The 16,052-nt window shown below is 44.1% G+C and overlaps 1 protein-coding gene across 1 annotated transcript in view; it reads left to right on the forward strand.

Annotated features, from left to right (window-relative positions):
* Positions 1–16,052, forward strand: part of LOC126355632 (cGMP-specific 3',5'-cyclic phosphodiesterase) — a gene marked incomplete at its 3' end in the record, with an annotated part of 1,336,169 nt that overhangs the window by 1,006,785 nt on the left and 313,332 nt on the right. The window lies entirely within an intron of this gene.

Here is a 16,052-nt window from a genome sequence, read left to right on the forward strand (position 1 = left end):
ACGCTAATATCGGGCGTTCCAAACAATTTTGCCAAGGTACCACCCTACCACCCGCATTTTACATCTACATCCATACTCCGAAAGACACCTGCAGGTGTGTGGCGGAGGGTACCTTGAGTACCTCTATCGGTTCTCCCTTCTATTCCAGTCTCCTATTGTTCGTTGGAAAGAAGGATTGTCGGTATGCCTCTGTGTGGGCTCTATTCTCTCTGATTTTATTCTCATGGTCTCTTCGCGAGATATACGTAGGAGGGAGTAATATACTGCTTGACTCCTCGGTGAAGGTATGTTCTCGAAACTTCAACAAAAGCCCGTACCGAGCTACTGAACGTCTCTCCTGCAGAGTCTTCCACTGGAGTTTATCTATCATCTCCGTAACGCTTTCGCAATTACTAAATGATCCTGATCCTATAACGAAGCGAGCTGCTCTCTGTTGGATCTTCTCTACCTCTGCTGTCAACCCTATATGGTACGGTCCCACACCGGTGAGCAATATTCAAGCAGTGGGCGATTAAGTGTACTATAACCTTCTTCCTTTGTTTTCGGATTGCATTTCCTTGGCATTCTTCCAATGAATCTCAGCCGGGCATCTGATTTACCGACATTCAACTTTATATGATTCCCACGCCTACTGCTGTTAGAGGGCTCTTACACGCATTGTTTCTCCAGATGAATAGTAACGGACACTAACTAAACTGTGTGCCTATGGAATATCGCCTAAGTTGTGCGACTGGACAGTGATTTCCTGTCAAAAAGGCCACAGTTCGTAGTAACAGACAGAAAGTCATTTATTAAAACAGAAGTAATATTCGGCGTTCCCGAAGAAAATGTTATAGGCCCTCTATTGTCCCTGATCTATATTAACGACGTAGGAGGCAATCTGAGCAGCCCTCTTTGATTCTTTGCAAGTGACGCAGTCATTTACAGTCTTGTAAAGTCATCACATGATCAAAACGAATTGCAAAATGATTTAGATATCTGTATGCTGCGAAAAATGGCAACTGAACATGAATAAAGAAAAGTGTGAAGTTATTCACATGAGTACTAAAAGAAATCCGCTAAATTTCGATTACGCGATAAGTCAAACAAATCTGAAGGCTGTAAATTCAACTAAATATTAGGGATTACAGCTACAAGTAACCTACGTTGGAACGATAACATAGATAACGTTGTGCGTAGAGCAAACCAAAGACTGCAATTCGTTGCAAGAACACTTAGAAGGTGGAACAGATCTAACAAAGAGACTGCTTACATCACGCTTGTCCACCCTGTCCTGAAGTATTGCTGTGCGGTGTGGGATCAGCATCAGGTGGGACTGAAGGAAGATATCGAAAAAGTTCAGAAAGGGCAGCTCGTTTTGTATTGTCGCGAAGTAGGGGAGATAGTGTCACAGACATGATAAGTGAATTGGAGTGGCAATCGTTAAAACAAAGGCGTTTTTCGTTGCGACGGGATCTTTTCATGACATTTCAATCACCAGTTTTATTCTCCGATTGCGAAAACATTCTTTTGGCACCCACATACATAGGGAGAAATGATCAGCACGATAAAATAAGAGAAATCAGGGCTTGCACAGAAAAATCTAAGTGCTCGTTTTTCCCGCGCGCCGTTCGAGAATGGAACGGTCGAGAGACAGCTTGAAGGTGGTTCATTCAATCCTCTGCCAGGCACTTTACTGAGAATAGCAGAGTAATGACGTAGATATAGCTGAACGCTATGGACACACTGTCATTGAAATTTTCACCAATAGTCATAGCAGCCAAGAATTTTTTGGACTGAATGGTAACGTTTGCGTTTTGGTACTCCATTTTTTTTTTTAATTTCACCTCCTTTTCATCTCCACTGTCTCCTAGCGACGTCTTACTCCAGATTTTTTTCTAGATAGTAAATCATATACTTACTAACAAGGAGATGCCACAACGTTGGGTTCACAAATTTACTTCAAACTTTGTATACCATTAGTAGGCCATTAAAACAACGTAACGTGCAAGTAGCGTGGTTCACTACTCTGGAAATTCCGAGAAAATCGCAAGAGAAGTATTACTTGTCTCATGTATCTGTGCGTAGTTACCGGACGTTAGAATTAACGGTAGTCAAGTGATTAGCGTTCGATCCATGTAAGAAGAACGGTCCGAATCATAAAAAGCACTCCCTCTTCAGGCCAGGAGTGGTCTACCGGAACCATCCGACCGCCGTGTCATCCTCAGTTGAGGATGCGGATAGGAGGGGCGTGTGGTCAGCACACCGCTCTCCCGGTCGTTATGATGGTATTCTTGACCGAAGCCACTACTATTCGGTCGAGTAGCTCCTCAATTGGCATCACGAGGCTGAGTGCACCCCGAAAAATGGCAACAGCGAATGGCGGCCGTATGGTCACCCATCCAAGTGTCGGCTACGTCCAACAGCGCTTAACTTCGGTGATCTCGCGATAACCGGTGTATCCATTGCGACAAGGACGTTGCCCGCGGTTCGACTCATGCTCGAGCTTAATTGTTAATCTATTTTTTTCATCACTGGTAATATTATTTAATTTATGCCATTTGAGAGGTAATATAATGAAAAAAGCAACACGTGTACTTGCATGAAGTATTTGCATGAAGTATCATGTCGGTATGACAAATACCATCCAGCAACGTGTGTTGTCGAGAGCACATCCGACGAGTAATCGTAAATTACTCTTGTGGTCTTAGACATTCTGACTTACTGCATTACTGATTGTGAATAACGTCATTCGAATCATTATTTATCGAGGTTTGACTTGTGCTTTCCAAGCCCGTCCCTCGTCCCTGAAAATATAACTACAAATAGTAAATAGTGAAATAACATATTAAATGTACGACAGCTTCATGAAAACGCACATGTTTTTTTCATTATATTACCTCTCAAATGTCATATAAATTAAATAATGTGACCAGTGATGAGAAAGTATAGTGTTGTAACCATCGACGTTCTCGGCTAAGCCTTTAACCGCAACGACTTTTATGTCAGCTACCTTCGCACAGATACATCCTTACATAACAAAGGCGTAAAACCTCTCTTGCAATTTTCTCGGAACTGCCACAGTAGTGGACCTTACTCCTTGCACATGATATTACTTTAATGGCCTACTAAAGGTGTACAGAGTTTGAAGTAAATCCGTGATCCCACCTTCGTTGCCTCCCATTGTAAGTCTGGTTGAAATTCATGCGTCCCAGAGCACTATTACATGCCACCCGTATTCCTTCCAAGCCTCTCCCATATCCCTAGGAGGGTTAGAGGCATCTTCGTCCGCAGTTTTTTTTTCTTTTTTGCAGAGTAATGCATTTATGTAGCAAGTTTTGTTTCTGCTTCACAAATTCCTGAGATGCTTTACATGTCACTCCTTCCTAATTCCACCCTACCTCTAGTTGTTTAATATCATCCTACTGACAAAAATCACCCCAACAATACTGACAAGTGTGTACTCGATGTGCTTGATTAGCCGAGTGGTCTGAGGCGCTGCAGTCATGGACTGTGTGGCTGGTCCCGGCGGAAGTTCGAGTCCTCCTCGGGCATGGGTGTGTGTGTTTGTCCTTAGGATAATTTCGGTTAAGTAGTGTGTAAGCTTAGGGACTGATGACCTTAGCAGTTAAGTCCCATAAGATTTCACACACATTTGAACATTTGTATACTCGACACTAATATACATCGCTTCCGGTTACTTTGACATATCACCCATATCACACACCCCACTCACATCTAAGGCTGTCAGATGTGTCCAATCTCAACATCATTATAACAAATCAAGCATTTGCACCAATTTTATTGGAAACTGCTATACAAAAATTTTAAATCACTATTTTACAAAGAGAAGTTGCAACAAATACACTACTGGCCATTAAAATTGCTACACCAAGAAGAAATGCAGATAATAAACAGGTATTCAATGGACAAATATATTATACTAGAACTGACATGTGATTACATTTTCACGCAATTGGGGTACATAGATCCTGAGAAATCACTAACCAGAACAACCATCCTGGCCGTAATAACGGCCTTGATACGCCTGGGCATTGAGTCAAACAGAGCTTAGATGGCGTGTACAGGTACAGCTGTCAATGCAGCTTCAACACGACACCACAGTTCATCAAGAGTAGTGACTGGCGTATTGTGACGAGCCAGTTGCTCGGCCACCATTGATCAGACGTTTTCAATTGGTGAGAGATCTGGAGAATGTGCTGGCCAGGGCAGCAGTCGAACATTTTCTTTATGCAGAGAGGCCCGTACAGGACCTGAAACATGCGGTCGTGCATTATCCTGCTGAAATGTAGGGTTTCGCAGGGATCGAATCAAGGGTAGAGCCACGCGTCGTAACACATCTGAATTGTAACGTCCAGTGTTCAAAGTGACGTCAATGCGAACAAGAGGTGACCGAGAGATGTAACCAATGTCACCCCATACTATCACGCCGGGTGATACGCCAGTATGGCGATGACGAATACGCGCTTCCAATGTGCGTTCACCACGATGTCGCCAAACACGGATGCGACCATCGCGATGTTGTAACCAGAACCTGAATTCATCCGAAAAAACGACGTTTTGCCATTCGTGCACCCAGGTTCGTCGTTGAGTACACCATCGCAGGCGCTCGTGTCTGTGACGCAGAGGTAACCGCAGCCATGGTCTTCGAGCTGATAGTCCATGCTGCTGCAAACGTAATTGAACTGTTGGTGTCTAGCAAACGTGCCATCTGTTGACTCAGGGATCGAGACGTGGCTGCACGATCGGTTACAGCCATGCGGATAAGATGCCTCTCATCTCGACTGCAAGTGGTACGAGGCCATTGGGATCCAGCACGACTTTCCGTATTACCCACCTGAACCCACCGATTCCATATTCTGCTAACAGTCATCGGATCTCGACCAACGTCGAGAAGCAATGTCGCGATACGATAAACCGCAATCGCGATAGGTTACAATCCGACCTTTATCAAAATCGGAAACGTGATGGTACACATTTCTCCTCCTTACACGAGGCATCACAACAACGTTTCACCAGGCAACGCCGGTCAACTGCTGTTTGTGTATGAGAAATCGGTTGGAAACTTTCCTTATGTCAGCACGTTGTAGGTGTCGCCACAGGCGCCAACCTTGTGTGAATGCTCTGAAAAACTAATCATTTGCATATCACAGCATCTTCTTCCTGTCGGTTAAATTTCGCGTCTATAGCACGTCATCTTCGTGGTGTAGCAATTTTAATGGCCAGTAGTGTATTTTACAGACAGTCCCGCGCCCTTAGACGTGTTTCTACAAGTTCATCACCAACACGTCGTCCAATTTCTGTATATCCGACAACACAAACAAACATTTTGGCAGGCGATGAACTCTGCGATGCAGCCATATAAAGTCTCAAAATGGCTCGTGAGCACTTGACCTCTTAGTACAGACCTTCGTTATGAGTCGAATTAGCAACTGCCGTCTGTGCGGATGCGCCAGTTAGGTAGCAGAGCTTGTTTCCGTAAACTGTAGACCACATACTTGTCAGTTTCCCTTTCACCTCTCCCATTCGCTGCAAACGCTCCGATTTTCAGGATCTTTTCGCACCAGCGAACGGAAAGAGACACATAACTACAAAATAGTTATCTTGGAGAGTGTGTAATCATTTTATGTTCGTTTTCGACCAAAACCAGCCTGACACGAACGCTGCATGGCTGCAGAGCGTTGTCGTGATAGGGAAGCCAATTAACTTTTTTTTAGTGTCTCGCTCAATCTCTTGGCGCTTTGAGATGAACAAGTAGTGGGCTATCCCCTTTATGTCGAAAGACAAATGAGTTTTATCAGTTTTGTTTTCATCTGATTCTGCTGCTACCTGGAGTCTCCATTAACACCGGTAACAACTGGGAGTATTAATTTTATACACCGCCTGACAAAACGGTAAAGCACATAGAAGGTACAGTCGGACGTAAGGGCGCACATCATAGGCGGGTATGTAAATGATTAGCGTTGTAATCTATGACAGGTACAACCGCGAGCAGAGTGCATCAGCGTTGTTCTAATTTACAGTTGTTACCTGGTCTGGTTCGGTATATAAGGACATGAGCAGCGTCAGACGTTGACTGATCACTGAGATCCCGCGTACTCGTGTGAGACAGCGTTATCAGAACGTGAAAGAGTCTGGAAGGGCCTTCATTTTGGGTCTCCATTTAGACGGCTGGTCGCAGAGTGCAAAATACAAATTTGTCGGGCATTTGGATGTGGCAGTTGTCTAGTTTTGGACTACGTGTGAACGTGAGGGCTGCCATAATGTTCGTCATAGTTCAGATCGACCAGGTGTGACCACGACGAGGGAGGATCGCCGCACTGCCCATCCCAAGCACATCGTAACCTCTTCAGCTGTGCTGCAGCCACCGGAAAACAAGTAACGGTCTCTCTGCATCATACTATCCAATCCCGCGGCGACCTGGTGAGGGCTCCCATACTTAGAATCTTTTGAAGACGCACAGCGGTGTTACCATTGGCGTCATGGTGGGAGAAGTCTTTGTGTATAACTTGAGGTCACACCTGGTAGTGACTGACCAGGAAAGTACTTGGGCTCGAACAAACAGATCCGAATGAACGTTTGGTTACAGGACCATTATGTACCTCTGAAGGTGGTGGTGGGTGTCGTTTTTCTGCTAAACTCCGCAGTCATGCTCTAGATATCACTGTAGATGTAATTCTAAACGCCATACGAAATGCAGCAATCTTAACTATATATGTAAATGCGGAATGTCAATAAAATGCTCCGAGCAGTACGAATGACTGAAAAACGCACAGTGAAGAAATGCAAGTTGATCGCATGGCGTATTTGCACATTCTATAACATCAGTGTTGACGCCACGTCAATGACACTTTTGAAGTTGTTCACTGGTTCACCAATATCGTAGACAGCGTTCTACCACGCGTAACGAAGCACTGGTCTGTATTCTCCCGCAGATAACTGATTGTAAATGAGAGAATGCATATTCATGATAAAGAATCTGTTGTGCAATTTCGGCTGCATATTACTGGAACGTAGTTTAATGAAATCTGTTATTCTTTTGGCATATACTTTATACTACCTGAAGAAATACACATCCAGAGGTTGTGCATATTTTGTAGTTTTAGGTGGAATGATTTTTAAATCTACAAGTTTTCCGCCTGATATTCCAGTAGTACTCGTTCATCCTTGTGTCCAGACCAGGAATCACAAAGTACTAATGACTTTCTCGACAAATGTGGATTCAAAATTGACAGAAAAAACGTCGTCAGATGTTGTTTCGTCATCTTCCCACTCACACTTGCATCTACGACGACATTTGGAGGGCACCGCGTTTCTATTTCCCTTGACACGCGGGGTCCCAACTTTCCACTGGATTCTTGGAAGCAAATATAGAGTTTGTCTGCCAATTGTCCATCCATTGATATAGCAACATCGATCGTGTAACTATGTGTTGCACAGTTAAGTTATTGCAACATCGCAACAGTGTTTCTCTCCCCTTTCATGGATAGTGTTCTGTCACAAGAAAGTTCATAGTTGAACTGACTCTGATCACAGTTCCATACGGAACTAATATCGATGTTTTCTCTCGTGATATGCTCATTGACGTCAGCAACAAACGTTTTGACCTCTTTCAATCAGCTCTTCTTCGTCATCCTTATCTTTTCGTGCTTGGAGCATAGTGACACGGCGTGATGTTATCCTAAACTCGTTTTCCAAATTAGTAATAAATCCTAGTGAAGCACAAAGTTTGTATACCCGAGATTTCTGGCTACGTCTAATGCCCAGTGTTGTGCATGCCAATAAAGAACGGCGGAACCGCATTCTCGCGCTTCATCGAATTTCGCCATTACACGCTCCTTGATGGTCTTGAACAGCAGTGTACGATTTCCTTTAAAAACTGTATTTCCTTCTCTTTTCTTTGCCACCTAATCCAGTATATTTTTAATATTGCTTTTAGACTTCAGTTTAGGGTATCTTTTCAGAAGCTTGTCGTATGTGTCGAAAACTCTTACGTAATAATCATCGTACATGTTCTCCAGTGTGTTGTCATCAAACGCCGTGATCATACTTGCAACTTTAACCTTCTTCTTTGGGGACGGTTGGTATTCACCGTCACTACTTCCATTGCCTCTTCCCGCACTTGCCGTAGCACTACCGTTTGCAATGAGTTGTTCGTCATCATCATCCCTATCATCATCATTATGTGTTAGTGTTACAACAGTATCTGTTTCTAACTTATGCTCATATTTCTGCACTATAATAGATACCAGAAAACACGCAAATGATTCGTCTTCTACGCCAATACCATCTTCACGAAGAAGGGTTCATCGTAACTTCACCTCAACCAATCGCAATACATTAGTAGGATTGACTACCAGTCGCCGAGCCATGTGACGCTTCAAAACACAAATAATGCCACAAAACGCAACTCGAGAGGCACACTGCACCGTCCCTACTGGTCCCGACTGGCGTACCGGCAGGTCAGTGTGCAATGCGGCATAACATACGCACAGGCCTCTAACGGACGACTGCAGAGTTTTGCAGGTGGAGGAGTATCACTAGTGCAATAAGAGACCTTTACAATATTTCTCACACGATTTTGGCGTATTTGTGTTTGTTAGAGCTGAAGTACTTTCCTGGTGAGAGAACTCTGACGGCTTAACGGCTGATAAGTTGTGGCTATCTCTGTTGTTGTACGTAAGTGGGCGAGTCGCCTGCGGTTCAACAGTCCTATGTGCTAGCGGCCTGCCGCACTCGCCATCTGAGCAAACAAAAGACCAAACAACCGATTCCACGCTCAGATAAAATCCAACACAATCGCACAACTATTAAGTTGACAAATATTCACACAGATAAGCGCCAATGCAGCTGAAATTCATTACCAACGAAATAAAAATATAATTAAAGTTGTACAGTTAAAAAATAACCAGCTAACTTTCAAGATTAAAAGAAAAGAATATGTTTGTTGTCATGATATCATTGGAAACAACGTCATAGTAAGACTGCGATTCAGTGAGCAAGAATCGGCCGACGATGTTATGTTTCATTAGGATCACATCATCAGAATGTTGTGGGAGAAAACGAAGGAGTTAGATCAGTTATTTGCAAATATACTAATTTATTTGGTCTCTGTCACTATGATTTAAATTAAGGTTGCTCGTATTAAAATGGGTGTAAAATAGGGATGTACTGTTTCAGCATTACTGTTCAATCTGTACATCGAAGAAGCAATGATGGAAATAAAAGAAAGCTTGATGAGTGGAATGAAAATTCAAGGTGGAAGGATATTGCTGACACGATTCGCTGATGACATTGCCATCCTGAATGAAAGTGAAGAAGAATTACATCATAGGCTGAATGGAATGACAATCTAATGAGTAAAGAATATTGATTAAGAGTAAATCAAAGAGAGGAAAGTAATGAAAAGTAGCAGAAATGAGAACAGCGACAAACTTAGCATCAAGATTGATGGTCACGATGTAGATGAAGTTAAGGAATTCAACTATGTACGCAGCACAATAACCAACGACGGACGGAGCAAGGAGGACATCAAAAGCAGACTAGCCATGGCAAAAGGGGTATTTCCGGCAAAGAGAAGTCTACGGGTATCAAAAATAGGCTTTCATTTGAGGAAAAAATTTCTGAGAATGTACGTCTGCAGCACAGCATTCTACGCCAGTGAAACGTCGACTGTGGGAAAACCGGAACAGTAGAGAATCGAAGCATTTGAGATGTGGTGCTACAGGCGAATGTTGAAAATTGGGTGGTTTGGTAAGGTAAGGAATGAAGGGGTTCTGCGCAAAATCGGAGAGGAAAGGAATATGTGGAAAACACTGATAAGAAGGGACAGGACGATAGGTTATCTGTTACGACATCGGGGAATGACTTCCATGGTACCAGAGGGAACTGTAGAGGGCAAAAACTGTAGAGGAAGACAGAGATGGGAATACATCCAGCAAATGGCTCTCTGACAGGGATGTACTCTTTCGCCATTACTGTTCAATCTGTACATCGAATAAGCAGTGATGGAAATCTGTAGTATACAGAGAAGTTGCAGCATTAGAAAACTGCAGCGAAATGCATGAAGATCTGCAGTGGATAGGTACTTGGTGCAGGGAGTGGCAACTGACCCTTAACATAGACAAATGTAATGTATTGCGAATACATAGAAAGAAGGATCCTTTATTGTATGATTATATGATAGCGGAACAAACACTGGTAACAGTTACTTCTGTAAAATATCTGGGAGCATGCTTGCGGAACTATTTGAAGTGGAATGATCATATAAAATTAACTGTTGGTAAGGCGGGTGCCAGGTTGAGATTCATTGGGAGAGACCTTAGAAAATGTAGTCCATCAACAAAGGAAGTGGCATACAAAAAACTCGTTCGACTTGTACTTGAGTATTGCTGATCAGTGTGGGATCCGTACCATGTCGGGTTGACGGAGGAGATATAGAAGATCCAAAGAATAGCGGCGCGTTTCGTCGGAGCGTGGTAGCTTGGTAAGCGTGACAGCGTTACGGAGATGTTTAGCAAACTCAAGTGGCAGACTCTGCAAGAGAAGCGCTCTGCATCGCGGTGCAGCTTGCTGTCCAGGTTTAGAGAGGGTGCGTTTCTGGATGAGGTATCGAATATATTGCTCCCCGTACTTATACCTCCCGAGGAGATCACGAATGTAAAATTAGACAGATTCGAGAGCGCACATAGGCTTTTCGGCAGTCGTTCTTCCCGCGAACCGTACGCGACTGGAACAGGAAAGGGTGGTAATGACAGTGGCACGTAAAGTGCCCTCCACCACACACCGTTGGGTGGCTTGAGGAGTATAAATGTAGATGTAGATGTAGAAATAATTGAGAACATAGATTGCAAGTGCTACTCTGAGATGAAGAGGTGCCACAGGAGAGGAATTCGTGGCGGGCCGCATCAAACCAGTCAGAAGACTGATGACCCAAAAAAAGCTGATTCACAGTTACTTTCATCAAAAACAGTGAATAGCAATATGAAAACAGTTTCTAGATTTTTCTGGATCACCAATGGTTGGTATGTAAATCATTTTCCAGAGTGGAGGCAACTCCTAAACGTGCATATACTGGACAAAATCAAGCCTGCATCGCAGTATAATAATAAGTAACGATAAAATGCAATCAAAAGCTGAGAAACAGATTCGTAAATTGTGAGAAATGCAATTCAAAGACAGACGCAAACGCTAAATGTGACGCTTACTCGAAAAGCGGTAAAGCCGATCCATACTGCAGCCGTACACCAAACAGCAATTCTCCTGCGAGTGAGTCGCGAACAGTCGCCGTGCGTTCGCCCAAAAATCGAGAGCTCCACACTATAAACGAACCCTAATTAGACTGAGTCCCGCACACTCTGCAAACTTACTGTAGGAGCGGAGGAAATTGCAAGGTTTTCCCCTTGCTGCCTAACGGGAACTCCTGCAGAATTTTCTCATCCAGCATTTGTTGTATTCTCTGTTAACAAGCCGAAGTTGGCCCGCGTCCGGCCGTCCTGGTTTCCCTAGATCGCTTCAGGCAAATGCCGAGATGGTTCCTTTGAAAGGACGCGGCCGATTTGTTTCACCATCTTTCACTAATTCAGTGGGACCGAAGACTTCGCTGTTTGGTGCCATTCCCCAAAATCAACCAACCAAGCCGAAGTTAGTAGAATACCGGCCCTCGCTTCATGATTTGCGGAAAGATATCTGGCCGTATAAATCTAGCTCTCTTCCCACACCGTTAACGAGAATGTAGCAGTGGCCTTGCTTTCCTGAATCGGTCTTTCGGACGACCTATGGGCAATGTTCACACCTCTCAGGACCTCCACTGGCTAGCACAACTTCGAAAAGCGCTTTTGCAGCGCTCTGGCTTAAGACACACTCAAAGCAGCCTGCTCGCACGACTACTGCACGTGAGAAATCTCTGTTGCTAAACCTCTCGGAATTCCGCCATTGTCAACCCACTTCCGAAGAGTTGCAGGTGTCACGCCTCGCCTCATTCCACTAGCAGAGGAAAACACGAGATGATATACCAGAATTCACAGGCCCGGCTGCCCCATTCAGGAAGTTTATGAGAATACAACGTAAAACGATTAATTATACTGGCACAGATGATCTTCAGCTAGAAGGGTACAACTTTGAAAGAGTAGATAGCTTTATTTATCTTGACTCAGCAATTACATCAGAAAACAAAGTGGAGGCAGATATAACAAACCGAATTAAGGCTGCCCACAGATCGTTTAGAGCACTATACACCATGCTCAAAAGTAAGAACCTAAGCAGGTAACTAAAGCTGACACTCCGCAAAACAGTGATCAAACCAGTTCTTATGTACGGCAGCGAGGCATGGGTACTAACGGAGGCTTTGGAGAATCAACTAAATATATGGGAAAGGAAAGTGTTGAGGAAGCTTTTTGACCCTGTAAAAGAAGGTGAGATATGGAGAATTAGGACTAATTAAAAAATAAGGGCTGTGTACAAAGAATCTGATTTGGTAACCTCAGTCAAAATGGGAAGGCTAAGGTGGTTGGGACACATCCAGTGTATGACAGAAGGAGGGCTCCCGAAGAACATGATGATGGGACATCCTGGTGGTAGAAGGAGGAGAGGACGACCGCGTCTGAGATGGCTGGAAGATGTGGAAGCCGACCTGAGAGCACTGGGAGTGGGGAGATGGCGCAGGGGTGCTGAAGACTGAGAAGATTGGAAATATGTGATTGAGGAGGGCAAGATCCTCGGAGGACAGTAGTGTCATGGAGTCAGTCAGTCATATTCGCACTTGGCAACGTCTGAAAACCACTGTCGTCACACGCTACGTCACGGATACCCGATGTCTTCAAGCGTTACCTCTTATTAGACAGTATAGTGGTGCTATTTCCCAGCAAGACAATGCTCGTCCACACTTGATACGTGTCTGCATGAAATATCTGCGTGACTCTGAGGTACCACCAGGTCTGTACGCGTTAGATCCATTTTTGGGACCATTTCGGGTGTAAACTCCATCCCAGTGCCAGTATTCAGGATACCAGGATACCAAGGATCAATTACAACATATGTTAGCCTCCTTGCCTCAGGAGAGGATACAAAGGCCTTACGACGCTTACCAACGGAACAGTGCACGCGTCCAGGTCTGAGGGTGTGCGACGCGATACTGATAAGTGGACTCATACTGCCAAGTTACTTCTAGATTTGACTCGATGTTGTAATCACTGAAACAACACCTTACTCTGAAAGTTCCTGACAGATTAAAACTGTGTGCCGGACCGAGACTCGAACTCGGGACTTTTGACTTTCGCGGGCAAGTGCTCTACCAACTGAGCTACCCAAGCACGACTCAAGCCCCGTCCTCGCAGCTTTACTTCTGCCAGTACCTCGCCTCCTACCTCCCAAATTTTACAGAAGCTCTCCTGCGAACCTTGCAGAACTAGCACTAAAGGATATTGCGGAGACATGGCTTAGCCACAGCCTAGGGGATGTTTCCAGAATGAGATTTTCACTCTGCAGCGGAGAGTGCGCTATTATGAAATTTATATAAGCCATGTCTCCGCAATATCCTTTCTTTCAGGAGTGCTAGTTCCGCAAGGTTCGCAGGAGAACTTCTGTAAAGTTTGGAAGGTAGGAGGCAAGGTACTGGCAGAAGTAAAGCTGAGAGGACGGGGTTTCAGTCGTGTTTGGGTAGCTCAGTTGGTAGAGCACTTGCCCGCGAAAGGCAAAGGTCCCGAGTTCGAGTCTAGGTCCGGCACACAGATTTAATCTGCCAGCAAGTTTCATATCAGCGCACACTCCGCTGCAGAGTGAAAATCTCATTCTGGAACATCTTATTCTGTCCGCCTGTGTAATACCATTTCCTTTCCTTTCATTTCTTTCCATTCTGGGTGCTTCACGTTTTTTTGTCAGGCAGTGTATATATTCCGCATTGTTCTGCCACAGCTGTTAACACTTCACGGTATCTGTTTGTAAAACACTGTCTCATTTTCTGTTAATAAACGCTTTAAATTTTGGCTACCGGTTACGTTCTTCAGGCGACGGGTTCCTGGTACATTGCAGAGTATACTGGTACTCATGAAAACAGTTTCAGTACAAAACTGATTCAAATGGCTCTGAGCACTATGGAACTTACATCTGAGGTTATGAGTCCCCTAGAGCATAGAACTACTTAAACCTAACTAGCCTAAAGACATCACACACATCCATTCGCGAGGCAGGATTCGAACCTGCAGTCACACTGTTCCGGACTGAAGCGCCTAGAACCGCTCGGTCGCAACGGCCGGCACAGTTTCATTAGCGCTCAGCAAAGTCCTACACACCTGTTACTTGAGGTCGTTCAATGAACGTACCTGGTAAGGGAATTTAGATTTCTTAACACATCTGAGGTGGCCTTCGACAGATACTTTAGAAATATTACTACTACTATCATCTAGAAGATCAAATTGCTTGGCAGTGAGAGCCATCATAAGTGGAAAATGTTTCTGAATTCACTTGATCAGTAATTATTGAGGAAGCGCCTGCCAAGCACGCAGAAGATGCAGCTACGCATGACAACCTCTCATTGGTGGACAGAACACAACTATCTACTTCATGCTTCGGTTACTTAACAAGGGAATCTCCCAGTCGAACTCCCCTCAGATCTAGTTGTAAGAGGGCCAGCGGACAGCAGCCAAAAACTGAATTCAGATCAAACATGAAAACAGGAAGAATGCGAGCTGAAATGTGAAAAAAATAGAAACAGTGAACGGTCCAAGGACAAGAATTCAATACAGAAAAGCCAGAAACAGCAATAGCGTCGTGGCTAAGTACCTAGGGGGTTCGACTGCCAAGCGGCTGAGCAGAATTCAAATCTCCATCAGGCTAACATTTTTTTTTCTTTCCTCGCTGTTCACTGTATTCAAATTTGTGTCTGTGTCGTGGTGTAACGTCCGTTTTATACAACGAGGTGTAAGGTACGGACCTATAATGACAGTTGATACTGCGCAACTATACTACTAGCAGCCGAAAGGAAGTGGTTTTTGAATGGGAAGGGCAAACTGTTTGGTGCCAAGGCGCCAGCTCAACCAAATCTTCGTACGTGTGTCATACGACAGGAATCACTTATAGACGCACCTAATTTGTACGCCTGGTAAGTGAGTGAAATATACCTCCCTGCCATATAAAGGTGTGTGTGTCTGAATGTGAACGTGATCACTGCCAAGGAAGTGATAGCTACAAAAAATGAACGTAACAGTTTCACAATCATACAATTCCCCTGTGCTCTGTCAAAACATATGTTTTTTAACATTTTGGGAGTTGCGTTCCGTTTGGATGTTTCGCATCTTGACTTAATTAGTTGTAACATACTTCACAATCGTCTAACCGGCCGTTGTGGCCGAGCGGTTCTAGGCGCTTCATTCTGGAACCGAATGATCGCTACGGCCGCAGGTTCGAATCCTGCCTCGGGCGTGGATGTGTATGATGTCCTTAGGTTACTTAGGTTTAAGTAGTTCTAAGTTCTAGGGGACTGATGACCTCAGATGTTAAGTCCCATAGTGCTCAGAGCCATTTGAACAACCGTCTACTTTTGTTTTCATTTCTGTGAGACGTATATGTGGTATCGCGCCTGCTCTCACTATTCATCACGTTTACTTGCGACGCTAACACAGTCTTACCACATGACTCGTATTCTGTAATCAATGTATAGTATGACAACTCCCAAGACTACAGAAAGAGAACAGAGATTTCAATGACCTGACGCTAACCACTTAACTACGACTCCATGGCTGTTCATCTACGCTCAATATTGCACTTGTTAAGCTTGGACCGTTCACGGTTTTTTTTTTTTTTTTTTTTTTACTTCCGTTCAGTTCATCTTCTACCTGTTTTCATGCTTAATCTGTATTCAATTTTTGACGGGCTATCCTCTAGGCCATCTTACAGCTGAATCTACATCTGATCGGGAGGGTGGAGGGGGGCGGGGTGCTATGGGGAGTTTCCCTTGTCAGTGATACAATCGGAAAATGTACTTTACATGAGAATATGAGAAGACGATAAATCAGTTGGTAAACAACTCCTGGAAACATATAGAATTTAGAGTACAA

Source organism: Schistocerca gregaria, chromosome 3 (genome assembly GCF_023897955.1).
Source record: "Schistocerca gregaria isolate iqSchGreg1 chromosome 3, iqSchGreg1.2, whole genome shotgun sequence".
NCBI classification, from domain to species: domain Eukaryota; kingdom Metazoa; phylum Arthropoda; class Insecta; order Orthoptera; family Acrididae; genus Schistocerca; species Schistocerca gregaria.